Source organism: Canis lupus, chromosome 6 (genome assembly GCF_003254725.2).
Source record: "Canis lupus dingo isolate Sandy chromosome 6, ASM325472v2, whole genome shotgun sequence".
Lineage (NCBI taxonomy): Eukaryota > Metazoa > Chordata > Mammalia > Carnivora > Canidae > Canis > Canis lupus.
The window spans coordinates 46,311,847-46,329,764 of NC_064248.1; the positions used below are offsets into that span (position 1 = coordinate 46,311,847).

Genomic DNA, 17,918 nt, shown 5'->3' on the forward strand with positions numbered 1-17,918 from the left:
AAGCCAACTTTAAAATCTACTATTTTATAGCAATGTCTTTCACTTCTACTTTAATTTTTTACTCTCTTTTCTTGTATATCAAGGTCATCCCTCCTATGCACTTACAGCTTTGTTTATGATGATTACTCTGGGAAAACACAAATCTATACCTCTCCTGACCCTGTCTATCTTTTATTAACCCTCTTTGATTATAATTAGCTAATAGCCATCTTTCATTTTATTCAGTGTTCATGATGATCATCTTTATTATTCATTAATTCTCAATGAGAAACAAGAACTGAACATCTTATATACAGCAATTGCTTTGTTAGATGGAGTGAAAAATGTAAAAATAGCTCAGTCAAGAAATACAGAAACTCTTAACAATAGCATAATTTTATCATTAACATTTTAGTTACCTTATGGTTTGTACTATATCATTTTCTTTTCTAATTGTTAATCTGCATAAATCTTAGATTTCCCCATGTATTAATAGTTATCTTAGGTGCAGTAAAAAGATGTGATCTCTCTCTCTCTCTCTCTCTGCCTTATGTCTTTCATGAAGTTACAGTGGCCCCAAAATGTGCACTTGAAAATTGCTTGTTGAATTGAACTGACAGAATGTAAATTAGTTTGGATAATATATTTATATTTTATTAGGGGAGAGGGAAATAACCTTATGAAATAGCCGCCAAGAACTTTTCATGTATTAAAAAATTAAAATTAAAAATAATCTATGAAGAATATGCCTAAAGGATCTTTATGATATAGGACTAAAAACGAGAGCCATACCAATATAACAACAGTCAAAACGTATTTTCATGAAATCTGGAAGCTTTAGAGTAAGATGACTGTGACCAAAGATAATCACCTTCTCATATTCTAGATATTTTTATAGTGCTAGATGCCTTTTTAAGTTTTATCTTCAATAAAAAAGAAGTTCAAGAACTAAGTGTCATCAATAAGCTATATTCCCTCAACCCACCAAAGACTAGTATAAATAAGATGACAAGTCATAACAACAGCAAAAAATGTACATTTTTCCCTTAGTGTTCTCTTTACAACTCATCATACATATTTAATACGAAATACCTAAATTATGAAACAAATATTTTATTATCATTCTACTGTATCCATATGAAACAAGTAAATGTATTTATAAACAAAAAAAGAAAAAAAATAGAAAAGAAGAATGACCAAAAGAAGGAAGGAAGGAGGGAGGGAGGAAGAGTGAGAGGAAAGAAGGAGTAATAAGAAAGAAGAGAAGGAGACAATTGCAGAGAGTTGATCAGCATTAAAATTTCCCTAGGATTGCCAAGAATATTAAGTAGATCACTGCATTCTGTGACAGTAATGTGCCACCTGAGAGTAATTTCTTAAGATGAATATAAAGAAGTACCAAAGGAATTCACCTTTCTTTTTTTTTTTTGCTATAGAATGAGAAGTCTGACTACATTTTTTTTCCCTGATATATGACTAGGGGCACTTTTTAAGCCCAGCCTCTCTCTGCTCCCTTTTGTCCCATATCTGGACACACTGATAGGACAGTCTAGATTCTCCCTCCCTCAGCATCGAGGGGTTCAGTAATTTAAATAATGCAAACCCCACCTATTGTTTTTTTTTTAAATTTTATTTATTTATTCATGAGAGACACAGAGAGAGAGAGGCAGAGACACGGGCAGAGAGAGAAGCAGGTTCCCTTCAGCAGCCTGACGGGGGACTCAATCCTGAACCCCGGGACCACGCCCTGAGCCAAAGGCAAACACTCAACTGCTGGGCCACCCAGGCCTCCCAAGCCCCACTTATTCTTAAACTCTCACCTGACCCACCTCCCAACCACCATAAGAACCCAAGACAATTTCCTTTGCTGGCTGGCTCAAACCATTTAGGGCTAGCTTGAGAAGCCTTCCCTGCTTTTCCCCAGAGATTTTTATTATAAAAATAATAAAACCTTTATGCCTTTTTGGTATGTGTTGCTTCATCAGTCTCAACATCTCAACCAAACCTCTGATAGGTGTCCATCTGCCTCTACATGGGCCCATGATATGTGGCCCCAGGTAAAGTCATATTTTTCTTGACAAAATTTAAGGCAGATATGCTCAAAATGAAGCATAGTGTTCACATTTTCTAATCTATCAAAATGAGATTAAGAACTTGTCCAGAGGCTCCTGGGTGGCTCAGTTGGTTAAGCCTCAGACTCTTGGTTTTGGCTCAGGTCATGATCTTGGGATCTTCAGATTGAGCCCTGAGTCAGGCTCCAAGTTCAGCTGGGAATGCTTCTCTGCCTCTCTCTCCCTCTGCCCCTCCCACCTGCTCCATTGAACATGCAAGTTCTCTCTCTCTCAAATTAAGAAATATATATATAAGATATATTATATATATATAAGATATATATATATAAGAATATATATATATAAGAAATATATATAAGAAATCTATCTATCTATATAGATATATTATATATATAAGATATATATATAAGAAATATATATATATATAATTTAAAAGAAAAGAATTTGTTCAAATATACTTTGATCAGAGATTATGTGATTCATTCATGTTTACCCTGATTGAAAATTATGTGATCCATTCAAGTACTCTTTATATTTATTTTAAGAAATTACTCTCAAGTAGCACTTTAACGTCATAGTATGCACTGATCCACCGGGTGTGGAGCCTGCTTGAGATTCTCATTTTATGTGTGTACACTAAACTTTGCCTTCCTTGAAATTTCATGCTTTTAGTCACTCTGCTTTGTTGTTGCACCATGATCCACAGAGAGTTCAATAAACAGCCAGCAATACAGAGTCCCAGGAATATTTATGAGGTCAAACATTCATATAAAGAATTAGTATACTTTTCAAAAATACCAAAGGCTAAGCATATTCTTTTATTTATAATTATGCAATTGAAATACAGTCAAGTGCAAAATTCATGAAATTAACAGTTTATACATCAGTCCCTGTCCTATATTTTAAGTCTTCAAAGTATCATCAAGTTTTAGGATCAAAATGATCATACTGCCCATCAAAAAAAATAGAAAAAAAAATTTGTTGTAAGAAAGTCAACCAAAACTAGGCCTCCTTCACATTTGGATTATTCTAATTCTTTGCTTTGAACTAGCCAACAATACTAATTCCAGTTTCTAGATTATTAGCATTCTTTAAACCACTGTAAATTTCTAGGATGCCTGGGTGGCTCAGTGAGTTAAGTGTCCAACTCTTGTTTTTAGCTCAGGTCATGATCTCAGGGTCGTGAGATCAAATCTGTCAGGCTCCATGTTAGGTGTGGTGCTTGCTTGAGGTTCTCTCTCTCCCTGTCCCCCTTCCCTCTCTTCTCCCCTTCTCTCTCAAGAAAACAAACAAACAAAAAAAAAAAAAAAAAGAAAAGAAAAGAAAGGAAAATTAATCAACCAAGTAAACAAAACCCCTGTAAGTTTCTAAAGATTTTTTTTTTGCATAAGAAAAAGAAATTAATATTTACTTGGCACCTACTATGTGTGTTTCCACTGAAGTTTTAAATGCATTATCCTGTTAAATTAATCAATTGAAAAATAATAATGTTAGGGTTTACTCATGGTAAGGATGTCTTTTATTTGTAATTCATGTTAGCCAACAGGTCTTTTGATATGTCTTACCAAATGGGAAATTTATATTTACATATTAAGAGTTTAAAGTCATTTTGTTTTATAGGTAAGCAGTTCCAGTATTCTCCCTAATTCTTCATGGGTATGTTTTAACTTTTTCAGTTTTAGCTGTATTTTAGAAATATTTGGAACATTATCCAACAGAATTTAAATGTATTTTTATACTTACACTAGGTTTTATCACCAAATGTATCTATGTACATCCATATTATAATTCTAATTATGCATGTCCTTCAATGTAAGGAAACCAGAAGTCAAAACCGATTACAAGGTGAGGATTATATCAAGGTCACTGTATTTGCACCTATTATGAATTGTTATATGATGCTTTCTTTTTTTAGCATATGCCATTTTGCCTTTTCAATTACTGAAAACCACATTTTCTGCTATATTGCTTGTATCTACAGTAATCTCTGTCTTATATTTGCATAGTTTGTTCTCTTGATGTGCCTTTGCATAAAAAATACAATTTTTCAAATCAGGCAGAAATTAAATTCAGGCTTTAGAAATAACATTTGTGACTACACATTTAAAAAGCTTTATTAAACATTTAAAAACATGCTTTCCTTTGGGAGTAAAAAATAAACCTGGAGAATTCAGATACTTTTGCAAATATATCTATATTATTTTAAACTAATCCAAGGCTTTGTTATAAACAGAAAATTTATAAAAAGAGTATAAGCGGGGGCAGCCCAGGTGCCTCAGCAGTTTAGCGCCACCTTCAGCCCAGGGCCTAATCCTGGAGTCGCAGGATCAAGTCCTGCCACGGGATCCCTGCATGGAGCCTGCTTCTCCCTCTGCCTGTGTCTCTGCCTCTCTTTGTCTCTCTGTGTCTCTCATGAATAAATAAATATAATCTTAAAAAAAAAGAGTATAAGCTGAATCTCTTTTCCCAGAATGCTCTATAAAACCTACATTAGATAGGAATAATCATATTTTTTTCTAAGATTAACAGTATAATTTAAATAAGTTCAAATATAACATGACTTGGTAAGTCTATATTTTGTTTCATTTTAAAAAATAAATATGTATAAGACTTAAAATAATCCTAAATCAAATCCAGATCAGATTAATCTGTACAAATTTTATGAATATTTCACATATGTACTCTATGATACATATGTACATAAATACAATTGGTAAAATATCCCAAATCCATTTATATATGGTATGTATATATGTAGTGTGTGTTTTTGTAGGCACATTTGTACATGTTTGTGTATGTATCACAAAAAGTAAAAATATATATATAACTACAAACAGAAAAATGACCACATTCCCTACCCACAATTAGAAACTGCAGACAAGGATGATATTTGACTAATTACTAGATGTTTATGAGCAATAATTTAAAGAGTCTAGGGTCTTTGTAACTAAGAGTGTAGTTATTAGAATTTAATTTCACTCAATAATGGATCTGTATTTTCTTCTTTCTGGCACTTATTTAAGGACAAAATTTGAAAGCAAAAGTGAAGGTTCAAAAAAGCTAATAAACTTGATGACGATTTTCGTCTGCCTTTTGAAAGCTACTTCATCTCAAAGCTGTCTTAATTCCTATCCCAATTCTACTAGTTAGTGGGGCTGGCCTCCTTTCCCCTGCCTCAGAACGGGCATAAAAAGTAAAGTTACCTAATGTAACCTAGGCCCTAACCTAAGAAGTCAGGGCCTTAGACACAGCAATTGGTTCAGAAATCCATGAAATCCAAATAGAAATAATAAGGGATATTCTTAAGAACTGTTCTGGAGCTACAGGGAAACAAAATACTGACCTCTCTCCCCTCATTATTCTTGAAGCTTATTATTTTGTTTTGTTATTTTTAACTTACCATTCTCACCTGTAAAGATGATATGGGTTTGGGATTTTCGATGCCTTTATAACCATTATAAAGAATAGAGCCTAAGAATTAAGCTGAACAGGAACAGTAACAACAAAAGAAAAAAAAATTGCGATAATCTCAGTGACATCTATCAAAAATTGTGTCTTGCCATCTTTAGTCATACCCAATCATTTAAATTTCCCAATTTTATAAGCACATATGAAATCATACAGAGAAGTAGATGATGATGATAGATGATAGATAGATGATAGATAGATAGATAGATAGAGCCTACATATTTCCTTTAGGCAGCTATCATTTATAAAGTTCTAATTAATGGAAAATAAAAAATCATAAATAAGATACATAAATATTCAGTACTTCTTCACTGTAAAAAATGAGTTTAAATATTGAGGAGATATTTTTATATTTCTATTTAGGGATTTAGATCACGTGGTCTTGAGTTAATATTTGTCCTTGGGGAATATATGATGTGAGCATATGCTTAATTAATTAATGTACTTTTTTTTTTTTCCATAGCAGAAGACTAGAGGAAAAAGAAAGCATTTCTGCAACTGAAAGGGAGGTCTAGAAGGACAATGGACTCGGGATGCCTATGACTATCTTTATATGTGTTGTTAAGACCTGGAGCCCCAGACTACTCTGTAGAACTGGACATGCTATAAATAGCTACAGACTTAGCTACTTAGAGCATTAATCTACCCTGATTATCTCTTACTATTGGAGGAGGTCAGCAAGGGGATATGACCACCAGTTGAGCCTCAAGCAAGACCCAGACAATCAGAGGCCCCTCACCTTTTCCCTTGTCCTTAGAACATACACTCTGTCCACTGTTCCCACAGTGGGAACTGTTATAAGGACATAGCTTTGAGAGAGTAAGGCGTTGGTGAGACCACCTGGACTGAATATGTGACTGAACACATTTAAGGCCTCTCCACACCCTCTTAAGATTCTGGTGGACAGGTGCAAAGATCTACTCATGTTGCAGCTGTCCAAGATAAGTCTCACATGTGCATTCCTTTGCTTATTAAACATGCCACCTATTAATCTGGAGTGGTCTGCCTCTTTCTTTCTCTTCACATACATCTCTTATTATCCTTTGTGTATTGGGACTAGATTGCAAACCAACAATTTGTGAACCAGCCACAAGACTGAAGATATATGAGTCTTAGGAAAGAGGCATCCGTGGGAGCCATCCCAGTTTGGTCACTGACCTCTATGTGGAGAGGGTGGCCCATAGGGTAGATGCTTGTTGACCACCATGGGAATATGGGGACTCCCTAAAACACTGGCTGATTTGATGTGTCTGCTTGAGGAACTGTGCCTGGTGCACTGAAGCAAAGAAGGGCAGCAAACAGCTGCCACAGTGGGCTGGCCTCTACTGGGAGCAGTTCAGTTGGCCACCAACACCCAGCTAGAGACTGAAGACTGAGTTAGAAAGTTGGAGGAAGAACTGAGATTTGAGAAGGACATGTGGGTGACCACGACTCTGCTGGCTTCAGAGCTGGCCCACAAGGTGGGAGAGCAGGATAATAAATTGGAGAACTTAGTGTGCTGTTTTGCTAAGGTAGGGGGATGCAAACTGCTGTAGATTAAGGTCCAAGTGTTTGTAACAAAACCTGCTTTAGATGTAAGAGGTGGAATCTCTGAGAAAGTGAAGAAATTAAGGAGAATATTGTTTTTTTTGTTTGTTTGTTTTTTTTAGAATATTGTGATCCATTGTGAAATGGATGAAACATTCCATGCTCTTTGATACCTAAGACAAAGAACAGAACAGCCAAAACAACCCTAGCCAGGGGGCAGCCCCCATGGCAGGAAACATTCATGATGAGAGAATACATGCCCACTGAGCTGATGGATTTAGCTGCCAATTCCAGCAAAAGGCCAAGGAAATTATCCCCACATGGTTAGTGCGGCTATAGAATATAGGCGGTGATGACATTTCTCTGACCAGGTAGGAGGCACAGAAAATGAGCAACATCACCACACACCTGCCTTCCAATGGTACCTGCATGGCACTCAGAGGGTTCAAAGTACTTTGTTATAGATTGGACTGTTTTAATCTACAGGAGGCCTGGTCCAATGAAAGGGATCTTCCTGGGTACACGGAATGCTAGAAATCTATAAAGGAGATGCAACAAATTCTTAGAGAGTTGGGAATGAGATAGATGATTTACATCCCTGTCTTTGAAGTCCCTGATTGGGCCACATTAACTGCAGGAATGGAAGCCAATATTCTCCAGCCTTCACCTGCTGTGGGACAGGACTTCTCTGGTGTTGGGTAATTCATTGCTGATCTGAGGAACACTGGCAAATCCCAGGAATGGGTATAGGCTATGTAAAAGGTCCAAGACAGAGAGGGAACTCAAGAAGCCAAAATGTTATCCCAAGAAGCTGAAAAGAGTCCTGTAAAAATAACTTGGAAGCAAATGTGGTTTGACTTTCTGGCTTTTAGGACTCCACCTAGAAAGGTAGACTGACAATGCAATGCTGTATTGGTCAGCCCATGGAAAGCCTTGAAACCTGAACAATAGTTCAGAGCTGGCCTGCCTTCCCTTACCATTCAGGATGCCTCTATCTGCTCCAGCAGAGGTCTCAGGGATACAATCGTATTTGGGGTTGGTGCATCCCACCAATGGGTGCAAGTCAGAATTGCATCCATATGAGAGCCATTTGGGGAAATCAGAGGTCTCAAATTTGGTGAACTATTCACTGGTTCCCCAGAAATAAACAAAAGGTGAAGGGTCAGGTTGACCCTGGGACCAAATATTCTCTAATACATGGTAACCCTCCCCCATAAGAATGCAAAATTTCTATATCTCCAATAGCAGAGAACATACTGAGCATTAATATACTACAAAGTCAAATTATGCAAACCTCTATCAGTGAAATCCACCTCTTGGTTAGAGTAATCAAACTAGTGCTGAAGGGAAACACCAAGTGAGTACCAGTAAGTCCACATGAAGAGTGGTAACTGTCATACATATAAACTGCTTGGGAGGCATAAGGAAATAGACACTATCCAAGAACTGCATTAAGTAGGTACTGTATGCCCTGCTCATAGGGCTCTCAACAGCCAGCTATGGCTGGAAAAAAAGCCACATGGCTCATGGCAGGTGACCAGGGACTATTGAGAGTTGAACAGATAGTACCTGCATCCATGTGGCTATGACAGGCATTGTCACCATCTTAGATATCTTGGCCATGGTCACAGGATTATACCATGCCGTGATGGATTTAGCTAATTCTTTGTGCAGTACATCCTTGCCTCTAAGTTACAAGATAAATTTGCCTTCATCTGAGGGGTAAGAATGGACCTTTCAAGCATTTCCCCAAGGCTACCTGCATACCTCCACAATATGTCATGGGATAACAGCCTAAGTCCTGTCCCTGTTCTCTTTCCCCACATCAGTAAAATGGGCCTATTACATTGATGACACAGTGTTAACATGAAAAGATTTGCCTCTGCACAGGATACTATGCAGATGTTGCTGGAACATCTGTGAAGTAAAAGATGGATGGCAAACCCACAGAAAATGAAAGGCCCAGGCACCACCATCAGGCCCCCGAGAGTCATTTGGTTGGGTAAGGTATGCATTGTCTCAGGAGCTGTGACTAAAAAGTTGTAAGATTATCCAACCTCTAAGAACATGAAAGAGGTGCAAACCTTTGTAAGGATTTTGGAATTTTGAAGAACATTTATTCCCTACCTGGCACAGTGTTTCTGCCCGTTAAACCATTGGGTGAAAAAAGGGCACATGTGGGACTGAGGATCAGAACAGCAAGCAGCCTTTGAGAAGACAAAAATACTAGTGAAACACATTAAAGTTCTAGGCATATCCCAAACAGGACTACCATTAGATGTCTCTACCACTCTGGAAGGCATGAATTGGACATTATGGCAGAGGCCACAGGAGAGAGTACCACTAGGATTTTGGTTCTAATTCTAAAAAAGGGAAAGAAGAGCAACAGCTCCTAGCAGTGTATATAGCAATCCTCAAGGAGAAGTGGCATATAATGGTAAGAACTTCCATTCCTTTAAGGGAGTGGGCGGAGTATGTTCCAATAGCAGCAGAAGAGCACCCAGTATGACAGCCCACTGTTTCTAGAAAATTGGATGCTTCTAGGTTCTGTCGAATATGTAGATCCTGCAAATTCGCCCATCCCTATTCCTGTGGCTGCCTCTGCAACCGAAGTCAGTTACTAGATGGGTCAAGCCAGAGCAAACTGCCCCCATGGATTGCAGTCACTATTCAGCCAAACACTGATATCGTCTAAATGAAAACAGAGAAAAACACAGCAGCCAGTGGGCTGAACTCAAACAGTTTGGCTAGTGATCACTCATGAGCCATGGCCATTAAGCCTTTGTACTGACAGCTGGTCTATTCTAAAAAGGATTCACCCTATGGCTTAGAAAATGGAAAGCTGACCGATGGATAATCATGAATAAGTCCTATGGGGTGAGGATATGTGGAAAGACATTTGGGTCTGCCTGCAAGAGCCTCAGGCAGTTCTTGCTCTTTCCTGCATCCTGACCCATAAGATGTTGACACCCCCCAGAGATCAGAGAGCTGATACCCTAGCTTGGGTATCAGAAGATTAGACGCATAGAAATAGTGGCCATGACAGCACCTAGGTGGAATGGCCCAGTCCAAGGATCTGGACTGCCCCTGAAATGTAGGGACTTGGTTAATGCAGTAACAGCATGCTGTGTGTTCTAAACAATACTCAAGGCAACTGCCAAAGGAGTCTGGAGCAATTCATTAGAGTTTCCAACTGAGGAGGGATTGGGAAATTGATTATATTGGTCCCCTCCCTCTGAATGAGGGTTCTAAATTTGTGTTGATGTGTATGGACTGTGTCTCGTCTACTCAAGCCTGTGAAAACCAGGCTGCTACCATTGGGGGATTGGAAAGGTGAGTACCATGTATGAATATCCTTGTTGAATAGTGATTGGTGGTCACATGATATGCAAGACTAGGCAAAAGAACATGATATTGCATGGAGCTTCCACCTCCCCTACCACCTGCAAGCAGCATGGTTGATAGAAAGGGAAAATGGAACGTTAAAGAAGCATGTTAAATTATTAACAGGTAAAACCACCTTGGTTGAGTGGACTAAAGTACTATCCCAGGATTTAAGACATCTAAGTGATCAACCAGTAGGGCCTCTTCTCCCACATGTCAGACTGGGGACCCCTGCTGAGGCACCCAATAATATAAAGGTATGGAAGTCTCAGGAAATAGCCATTGTCCCTACTCTTACTGTGGATCAAAGTGCTATGCTGCCAAGAACACTAAGCCCCATCATGCCTGACAAGGGAGTTATTTCCTGGAGTTTGAAACGGGCCACCCACCCACCCCACTAGGATGTACTTTGCACCCCAATAGATGAAGAAAAATTACTCAATTTCCACTGAGATCCAATTATTCTGAAGTAAGCTGGACTTGTGGAAACACACTACACCTAGAAAAGAAAGCGGAAGGTGGGGGTCCTGATCTGATATATCCCACCCCTAGTCCATCTCCTTATGCCTGACACTGCTGCCTTTCTTGGCCAACATGTAGGGAATGTACAATCAGATCCAGTGTCTAAAGCTTCCAACCTCCCTCTCAAGGCCAGATGGACAAATTCCATTTTCCACTGGTATGATCATTTGGTGGCTATCTTTGTCCTTTCCATTGGCCTGACAGACATTATGTCACACAAGAAGCCCTTACTAAATTCACCCAACAAGCTTTAAATGGTAGCTGGCAAAGCCTGTTTTTACTGAACATTGAAATATCTTTGATGAGAAAAGCTGTCCTCCAAAATAAGATAGCTTCGGATATTGTTACTGCCTCTCAAAGAGGCACCTGTGCCATACTCAGAGGAATGTTGTGTGTTCATACCTGGTGAATCTGCTAAGGCAGCCTTATTAAATCACATGAGCACACAAGTAAAGGCTGAGTAATGGCACCCCTGGGTCTAGGTAACTTAATAAATCTGTGGTTCTGATCATGGGGCTCCAGGTTGGAAAAACTGTCACTTAATTTTAGAAACATTAATTTGTGTTTTCTCTTGAATGTGCCTTTATTGTTGCTGTGGTATCTCCCTCCAGTGCAGCCAGATAGCGGCCATATGAGCCATCTTCATGTTAATGAAACCAATAGCTGACAGGTCAGGGCAGACTGTGGGAGAGGGAGATGAGTAAGATTGTACGAGCCAATCACAAAGGATAGATAGAGTGTTGGAGGAAGTCATTAAGAGGATGTGAATGCCTGCTGACACTCAAACTGGACCCAGACAATCACAGGATCCTCACCCTTTTGCTGTCCTTGGAATATACATTCCACCCACCCTTCCCACAGCCGGAGCCATTTCAAGAACGTAACCTCGAGAGAGTAAGTTATTGTAGAGACCATATGGAATGTGTATGTGACTAATGCCCTTAGGCCTTGATATCACCCCTTACCCTCAGGGGTACATTCCAAAATCCCTGGTGGATGCTTGAAACCTTGAATAGTTTCAGACCCTAATATATACCATGTTTTGTCATGGCCCTTGTTAGGGGGCAAGGCAGAGATTTAAACACACACACACACACACACACACACACACGACAAAACATGGTATATATGTGTGTGCGTATATATATAATAAAGTTTAATTTATAAACTACGCATGGTTATTAGCAACAATAATAAAATGGAACAATTATAAATGACTGTATTAAAAGTTATATGAACGTGGTCTTTCTCTCTTAAAACATCTTATTGTACTGTATTCATCCTTTTTGTGATGAAGAGAGATGATACAATGCCTATGTGGTGAGAGGAAGTGAGGTGAATGATGTGGGCATTGTGATGTAGAGTTAAGCAACTATTGACCATCTGGTGATTTGCCAGAAGGGTCATCTTCTTCTGGACTTGGTAGACTATGGGAAACTGAAAGTTGGGGAAGTGAAACTGCAGATAAAGATAAACGTGTAAGATTTGGAGGCCGGTGGGGAGATCTATGCATCTTGTGGTGGCCCTAGGCAAGTCTTCGTGTAAGTTCCCTTGCTTATTAAACCTGCCTCCTACCCATCTGGAGTGTCTACCTCTTTCTGTGGTCTCTCTTTGCTGACCTGTGTGGGGGCCAGTGTATGAACACTTACTTGGAAAAACATACTTATTACTGGAAGAAAAGTAACATTGTCACCATATTAAATTTGTGGATTTTGAATAAATCTTTCTAAAAGTGTGTGGAATAGCAAAAATAAAAGAAGTGGGCACTTCGGGGAAGAACTGAGGACTTGAGACAAGATAGGAAGATTAAGACCTGGACCAAACACTTTAAGGATATACGCTTGGACTTTAAGGCTGAAAAGTACATATCATGAAAATGAACTACATATACCAAAGGAGGGAGTAAAGTTTTCATGATATGGATTGCAATTCTCTTTAATTATCTGAATAATTTATCAAAGTCTGATGTATTTGTCTAACATCTGTGATGCTACTGTGCTTCATTGCATAACCCTTCTAATAGGTGGGAGTATTTTAAAGAATGTGCAGCATTTAGAAGCCGGAATCAGGAATCTATGTCATAAACATATGAAAAGAGCTCCACCTTACTCATTAAAAGGAGAAGTGAGCAGTGACTGGAGTGTAAACATCCATGGAGTTATTTGGCTATAACCTTTAAAACTAACAATGTATTTATCCTTCAACACAGATATTTTTGATAAGGAAATATTTTCAAGATACACACACATATAATTCGATATATTCAATATTGAATATGCTGGATAAATCTTGTGCCTGGTCAATTTTTAAAATTGTATACTTTTTCCATTTATTATTTTGTGCAGATATTACTTTTTCAAAATGAACTAAATTTTTAAGGGAAAGAAAAACACATAGAAATAGGACAGATGTTGTCTTGAAAAAAAAAGTCCACCAATCAAGGACTCTTTCTCACTCTCCTTGAAATAACCATTGTTTTTATTGTGTACATATTTTTTTTCAGGCCTGTTACAGGCATTCAGAAACTCTGTTACTTGTCTTTTAATGTTTTTATGGTTTCTTCTATGGCACAGAATTTTTCATTTGACTAGAGTATAATTAAACACTATCTTTCTGTGTCTCTCTTTTTTTTTTTAACTTTTTTTTTTTTTATTTTTTATTTATGATAGGCACACAGTGAGAGAGAGAGAGGCAGAGACACAGGCAGAGGGAGAAGCAGGCTCCATGCACCGGGAGCCCGACGTGGGACTCGATCCCGGGTCTCCAGTATCACGCCCCGGGCCAAAGGCAGGAGCTAAACCGCTGCGCCACCCAGGGATCCCTCTGTGTCTCTTTTTAATAATAATGGGTTAGAATTCGTTCATTGCTTATTATGTTCCAGGGACCTTTCTGTAACTTTATATGCATTAAGTCCCTTAATCCTTATATACCATATATTAAAGAATCAATTTGTAATCTCATTTTACACATGAAGAAACTGAAATGCAAAGGATGAATAAGCTTGTCCATCTTCTAGGAGCAGTTAGGGGGCCAGACAGAGATTTAAACACACACAAAATTTAATTATATTTCCTCCTAATATCTTGTACTTTTGTTTTTATACATTTTTAAAATTTAAACCACTAGAATTTATTTTTGTGAATGGTGTGAAGGGATTGAAAGTATTCTTGTGATCAGTGAGTAGACTTGCACCAAGTGGTTTTTATCAAAAGGTCCATTTGAATTATTTCTTTCAAAATTAAGTTTGAAGAGGAGCTTTGTACTATACATAAATTTCCATATTCTCTCTCTGTGTTAATGTTTTTTTTTTTAAATTAAGACCTTTAAAATTATCAAATAGTTTGAAAAATTCAGTTATAATACTTATGTTGTTCTACAAATTGTGTGTGGACTTGTGTGTGTATGTTGTAGAATTTTGGCTGACTTTGACGAGCTATTATATTTAGATGTTTATGAATGAACATAATCAGCTGTTTATTTCAGGAAAAGGTAAGCTAACAACACTATGATTTGATGTTAAAAGTATGGGATTTAGCAGAGCTAAATCTCAGGTCAACCTCGCCTTACCTGTCTAACCTTGTATATTTGGGCCCTCCAGACGATTTCAGGACAGAATTGGACTCACATAAGTATTGAAGAAATTACTTATAGAATTTCTATAGAAGAAAAATTTTTAGAAGAAATTCCCTTTATAGAATAAAGGGAAGAGCAGGCAGGTGTAAGCAGGAGGAGACTCAGACATCATGCAGATTTGATGCCTGTTTAAAAATACAGTGTAAGATGAAAACCCATAAAGATATTCAGATTGTAGTGTATCTATAAGAACTTTTTGACGGGATGATGGGGAGCCCCCAAAGATAGTCCATTAGAGAAGTCTCAGGTGAAGGTATGAATGGCTGGCTTCTAGTACTAACTCTTCACCATGGTCAATTACTTGCATTGACCTGTGAGTCTTCTTTCCTGCTTTTCCCAGAACACAAGGAATCCAAACTGTACTGGCAGTCAGAGATCATATTTCTTTTCTTTCTTTCTTTCTTTCTTTTCTTTCTTTCTTTCTTTCTTTCTTTCTTTCTTTCTTTCTTTCTCTTTCTTCTTTCTTTCTTTCTTTCTTTCTTTCTTTCTTTCTTTCTTTCTTTCTTTCTTTTTCCTTTCTTCTTTCTTTTTTCTTTCTTCCTAGATTTTATTTATTTGAAAGAAAGAAAGAAAGTGGGCTAGAAGTAGAGGAAGAGAGAGAGGGATAAGTAGACTCCAGCTGAACTAGGAGCCCGCAAGGCTCTATCCTCCGGTCTCGAGATTATGACCTGAGCCAAAACCAAGAATTCGACACTCAACAGACTGAACAACCCAGGTGCCTCCCCCCATTGTATTTCAATGGTATCCTATCCATGTCCCTCGGCAAGAATGTGACCCTATAGTGACCATGACTTCTAACCTAATAGAGCTCAGAAGTCTTCACTTGAAACTTCAGGAACAATGATAATGAGACCACTCCTGCTCTACTCCTTGTTCCTTAACTCATGTGTCCTTCTTTTGTAGGACATGGGGCCATATGGAGGTCTCTGGTTTAGTGCATAATCTGTGTCCTGAAGTATGATACCAAATAGTTGGGGTATATTTTGCTCCTGAGCAAGCTCTTCAGCTGTGCCTTTGGTAAGGCAAGCCAACATTCTCTTAGGCCTCTTGCATGTGGCTGGTGCAGTATCCTATGATAATTAGCCCACCCCCACACTTTTTCACTGTGAGGTGGGTCTTCTTGTCAGCTGTTAGGCTGTGTGTGATTTAATACCTGGCGTCAGGCAATTTGTAAGCCCTGGGATAGTGGAGCTGGCTGAGACTTCTGTGGGTGAAGAAGAAAATCCCATAGCTGGAATATATTTCTATCCCAATAAGAACAAACTACTAGCCCTCCAGGATAAGGGAAACCCATATGTTCTACTTGCCATCAAGCAGCAGGTTGCACTCTTAGAGAAATGAAACCAAATCAGGGCTCAGAATTGGTCTCTGTGGTGGTCAGGTTGTACATTTGGTGATGATAGTAACAACGTTAGCCTAAGTAAGTGTAAATCTATGCTTTGGCACCATAAATGCCCTTTTTCTTCACCACTGTGATCACTCCATCTATGCATGAATCCCACCATGCCTTCTGGGTTGGCCTTGTTCAGTACCTTTCCATCACGGTTGCTTTCTGGTGGCATTAACCTTGGATACAAAAATCTGTACCTCGGTCCCCCTTCCCATGTATGTATCCATGCACACACATAGCACACCTCCTTGTTTCTGGTCTTCTAGTCCTTCTATTTACAGGCCCCTGACCAGCTAGCCAGGCCACCAGGAGTATGTATATATTTTCACAAGGGTTCAGTGTTCCTTCCTTACAAAGCAGATATCCTGTCTGAAGCTGTACCCATTGAGAGGACTTCCTTGCTTTACTGTCTTCTGAGGCCTCCATTGAGTGTTTCTCTAAAGCAGTCACTTTCCACTTTTGGCTTAAAGCCATATTCCAAATTGACCATAGACCAGGCTTAAGCTTTTCCTCCTCTTTCAGCTGACTATGCCAGATTCCTATGACAATATATTGTCATAGAAACCTAAAATATTCCATTTACACTGCTCTTAACATATTGATTTCACTCTATCTTTTATTATGGTGAGTTTTGTATCTCTCTTATTATCTCTAGATACAATCAATAATTGGGGGAAATATGATATAGTTATAGATAAGGGGTCAGACACATGCACAAATCTCAGCTCTACCTCTTTTTCAGTGTTTAAATAGCAATCACTTCTTCACCAGAAAAAAAAAAAAAAAAAAAAAAAGAAGGTCCTAGGATATGCAAATGTCCCTAAGGATCCTGCCTCCTTCTGTTCACTCTCTAGTGAAACCCCTGGTTGGATCTAGTGACTTGCTTCAAAGGAAGAGAATATGCAAAAAGTAATAGGATGTTACTTCTGAGAATATTCTTAAAGTGTCTGTGGCTTCCAGCTTATTGTTATTTTTTACTGTCTTCTTGTCTTACTCACTTGCTCTGAGAGAAGCTTATGGTGCTACATGGTGAACTGCTTTTGAAGGGGAGGCGTGGGGAGGAGCTGATGTCACAGCCCACAGCCAGAAAAGCCCCAAGACCTGCCAGCATCATGTGAATGACTTTGAAAGCCAGTTCTCCCCTAGTTAAGCCTTGAGATGACTAGAACTCTGGTTCACAACTGCATTACAACTCTGTGAAAGATCCTCATTCAGAGGCATACAGCTGAACTGCCCAGATTCCTGATCCATAGAAATGATGATGTAATAAATATTCATTGTCTCAAGCTGCTAAATCTTACGGTAATGCATTAAGCATCAATAGATACTACTAACACAATACCTATCAAATAAATTGTTGAAATGATTAAAGGAGTCAATTTTATAGCATAATACACATCGTTTTTTTATTTATTTTACTTAATTCACTTAATTGTATTAGTTTTACTTAACTTCCAGTTACTAAACTAGTCATAAAAATAGCTTTGTTGGGGGATCCCTGGGTGGCTCAGTGGTTTGGCGCCTGCCTTTGGCCCAGGACGCGATTCTGGATTTCGGAGATCGAGTCCTGTGTCGGGCTTCCAGCATGGAGCCTGCTTCTCCCTCCTCCTGTGTCTCTGCCTCTCTCTCTCCTTCTCTCTGTGTCTATCATAAATAAACAAATCTTAAAAAAAAGGTTTTTTTAAAAAAATAGCTTTGTATAACCTATCCTATATATATGTATATGACATATAATATATGTATTGTATATAAATATATATACATTTTATATACATAATATAATAATATATAATGTACTAGTTGGTACACACATTTAATATACACTAAAATCCTTTCTAATGTCTCTTTGCAATTCATATTGTAGATACTCCAAAGAAAATAATTCTATTAGAATTTTTGTCAAACTTTTATGAACAATCCAAGAAAATCATATATTATACTGT

General features: G+C 38.2%; 1 long non-coding RNA gene across 1 annotated transcript; it reads left to right on the forward strand.

The window, feature by feature from the left end:
- The first annotated feature begins 12,320 nt into the window (after positions 1-12,320).
- Positions 12,321-13,912, forward strand: LOC125755301 (uncharacterized). Its single transcript, XR_007411395.1, has 2 exons — positions 12,321-12,493; positions 13,622-13,912. It is a non-coding gene; the product is annotated as an uncharacterized LOC125755301 (long non-coding RNA).
- The last annotated feature ends 4,006 nt before the right edge of the window (positions 13,913-17,918 follow it).